We start from the raw sequence: 3,809 nt of genomic DNA, 5'->3' as shown, positions 1-3,809 counted from the left end.
GGCAAACTGTTCATAGTAAAGGTGTAGTTGAAAGCTAGAAGAAAAAATCAGACACTTTAAAAATCTATGTAAAGTATTATTTTCTTCTGAAAAAATATATTTGGTTACATAGTCCATAATTAATAAGTACTGATTAGAAAAATTAAACTGAAATGAAAACAGTGAAGAATATTTTATTTTTTGTAACATGTGTGATTCTTTATTATCTATAAACAGACTTAAACTTATTCTGAAAATTACTGTGGATTATTAGTGTGGGAGAGAGATCAGATGAGAGAAAATTCCAATACAAGTCAACACCAAACAGACTGCGCCTTTGACAAAGTTTAATGGTAATCTTGCATGGGTGATCAAGACAATGATGACAATTAAGGATTCAATCTTGGAGTCAAAAAATTGAGTATTTTTTCACTTCCAGACAGAATGAAAACATACTTTCGGTTCTTACAGATCTGAAATTCAACATTCTAAATGGTGAATTAAAGCTTTCAAAGCTTACAATAAGTGATTTTTTTAATGTATCTCTGATTTCATCTCTGACTTTTATTTGCTGCAATTCATAAGTATGTTAAATACCTGTATGAAAATACAGCATGTGAAACAATTATCAGTGCATGAGTTGAGTTAATTTCTTTCTCTTTAAAGACATTTTGAATAAATCACTACTTAGAAATGAGAAACATACAAGTGCATTCAGTATGTTGTGCTATGACTAGGAAGTTTACCCAGTCAAAAATCTCACTGAGCATCAGATTTTTACAAGAGGTCAAGAGAATAATGTAGAAAGTTTTTTACAGTAGAATGAATTCTAATTTTTTTAAGAAATTGAATTTTCCAAATTCCATGACTTAGCTGTTATGCATATATGGCTGAATGCACTAATATGTCTACCACTGTGTTATCTGTATAATCTCTGATTAACAACATGTTTTATAAAGACATGACTCCAGTCTAATAACTGATGAGGAAAAGCAGATATTGCCTGAGATTAAACAAATAAACAAACAAATCCCCTAATGAAGACAACAATTAGATTCAGCGCTTTTCAATGTTTTCTTAAACATCAAAAGAATGTGGGCTTTTTGTGTTTGTTGTTCTTTTTCTGTTTATTAAATGGCTTCAGGGTGAGGGGATGTTAATGCCTGTTATAGTACCTAATTATTGTACTGTTGAAAGTTGTTAATTCATGAAGTAATTCTTGAATAACCTTTCTAAAAAGATGTAATATAATATAAACAACAAAGATAATATGGTAATCCATTGGCACACTGTGCCCTTCTTACAAAGGGGAAATCCACTAATATAATTGTGGTGGTTTGACCAGGAAGAAGTGGGAATTCTGGGAGGCTGTGGTCAAACCAATGGATGCTTGGAGTTTGATATTGGCACCTGGTGTGACCAGTGCGGTTTGGACACACCTCCGAGAATACACAGGGGTTAAAAGCAGAGCTTCAGCCCTGGCAGGTTCTCTTGGGACATCGAGGCGAAGAGGTCGGATCTCCCTCCCCTGTCCGGCCGCTGCTGCTGGGTGGGGGAGGGGCAGCCATTCGGTAGGCCTGGCCTGGACGGAGATGGGGGGTGAGAAGGCCCTCGAGGATGGAAGGGTGGAGGAGCAGCCCCAAGAGACATCGGACAGCAACACTCCCCCCAGGAGAGAGAGAGAGGGAGAGCCGGCGCCTGAATGTGATAGCAGCCGGCCCAGGAGGAGAAGGGCCGGCCGGAGCAGCAGCAGCACGCGTGGGAGTACCTGAGTGCTCCGGGACAGACAGAGACTGGAAGTTTTAACCCCCTTCTTTCATGACTGGGGCCTTGCAAAAATGCTGATCCCCTTCGGAGCTGAATAAGAAGGGCAATAGGAGATGAGATGAGACAAGGACCTGGCCCGAAAGATGTGGAGATGATTGAGTGGTGAGAGATGATTGGAGTTGCCTTTTGGCTGGACTTTTCTTGTGGCCATGGACTCAGTTTGTTCCTGTGACACACAGACTGCACTTAGGGGGAGGCAGTGCCTCAGAACCAGGAGGGTTCATTGTGGGGACCTGTTCTGGTTTGACATTGGCACAAGGCCAAATGCCCTCATGAAAATGCACCTTCTCTGGTGTCTGCTGTGAGATTTTGACCAGGAATAAACAAAGCAGGCTCTCACTTGAAAAAAAAGAAAAGTTTATTAACTAAACTACAAAAACAATTACTAAACTACACACAAAAGGAAGAAAAAGAAAAGAAAAAAACACAAGGAAAATGAAACCTCACAAAAACACTCTCCTCCTCCTCCTCCCCCCCAAATTCCCAATACAATACAATCCAAAATCAATTCTGGGTCCAGCACCACCCTTTAGAATGCTCAACTTCAGTTCCTCAAGAGGAGAGGGAGTCCTTCCATGTCCTTGTTCCGGTGCTCTCACCACCGGACCAGAATCAGGGCTGCTTCCAGGGTTGTCCTTTTAAGGAGGCTGTGTCCAGTTCCAGAAAAGCTCAATCTCTCACCTCTGGGACATCTGTCCCCCCCATATTTTATATACCCCCTGGGGCTGAGGGGTACCCACACTGAATCTTCTTTGGTTCTGGGACATTTCTCCCCCTGGACTCAGTCTCTGTATTCCAGGGAAACATAGCTCTGTCCATGGCTACACAAATGAGTCCAGCATAAAATGCCACTCCCTCTTCTCCATCTTTCTAACATCTCTCACTCTCTCTCTCTCTCTGGTCCAGACTTTCATCACTCGCTCATTTCCTTCGTCCTCCTCCACTCTTATCATCTCGTCTAGGAAGGGTTAATGTTCTGTGAAGTTTTCATTGTCCAAAAAAGGGTTAAAAACTCCTCCAAGCAGCTGGACTCCTGGCTGCACCCCCCCACCATCTCCTCAGCCGGGCTGCCTGCTGCCAGCACATGTTTACTGCTTTCAAGGTAACGGCACACAAACACCGGCTGCACTCTCTCTGTCTGTCTCCAAGGTGGGGGGGGGGGGGGGACAGGCTGCCCATTGCTTCCCGGCATTTCTTTACTTCTTCCTTCCACCCTTGGGGGGGGGGGGGGGGCACAGGGGGCAGGCCTACCTCTCCCGGGCCGGGCCGCATGGCTTTTCCCCTCCCCCAGCCCAGCCAGCAAACTGGGCTGGGGGAGAGACTCAACTCCTCCACCGCCAGAAATCCAAAGAGAAACTGCCAGGGGGAGAGCCCTGCTTTTACCCTGTGTTCTCAGAGGTGGATCCCATTGCCCAGTGGTTGGGCCAGATGGCAATATTCAAATCTGAGCACTCATTGGCCCCATCCACACAGCATCCCAGAAATCCTGTTTCCGGGTCAAACCATGACAGGACCCCTCAGCCCCAGGGGGTTGGAAAAATATGGGGGGGACAGATGTCCCAAAGCAGAGACTGTGCCTTTTTGGAGTGAGACCAGGCATCCTTAAAAGACAGCCCTAGAGGCAGCTCTGGTCCATGCACAGTGGTGAGAGCACTGAGCATGGAAGGAAGATGTCACAAGCGGCAAAAGGACTTTTTCCGGGCGGTGCCGAGTGACATTGGAAGCACAGAGGTTTCAGTGTGTTTCCAGGGGAAGCCTATGGAACAAGAAGGACTCCTCTCCTCTTCATGGACTGAAGTTTGAGTAGACTAAAGGGTGGTGCCAGGCTGGGCAGTTGGTGATTTGGGAGAATATATGTGATTGGGAAATTCTGGTGGTGGGGAGGAGGAAAGTGTTTTTTGTAAGGTTTTCAATTTTTTTTCTTTTCCTTATAGTTTCTTCCTATTTTCCTGTAGATTAGGTAATAAAGTGTTCTTTATGTTTAAGCTGGAGCCTGTTTTGCT

General features: G+C 44.5%; 1 long non-coding RNA gene across 1 annotated transcript; it reads right to left on the bottom strand.

The window, feature by feature from the left end:
* Positions 1-2,146: 2,146 nt before the first annotated feature.
* Positions 2,147-3,307, bottom strand: LOC141727127 (uncharacterized). The gene is made up of 2 exons (XR_012578182.1): positions 3,058-3,307; positions 2,147-2,782 (listed from the first exon to the last, which is right to left on the bottom strand). It is a non-coding gene; the product is annotated as an uncharacterized LOC141727127 (long non-coding RNA).
* Between the last annotated feature and the right edge of the window lie 502 nt (positions 3,308-3,809).

This window comes from Zonotrichia albicollis, chromosome Z, assembly GCF_047830755.1.
Source record: "Zonotrichia albicollis isolate bZonAlb1 chromosome Z, bZonAlb1.hap1, whole genome shotgun sequence".
In the NCBI taxonomy this organism is placed as follows: Eukaryota; Metazoa; Chordata; class Aves; order Passeriformes; family Passerellidae; genus Zonotrichia; species Zonotrichia albicollis.
The sequence above is the reverse complement of the archived record's forward strand: the minus strand, read 5'-3'. Positions and strand labels throughout refer to the sequence as shown.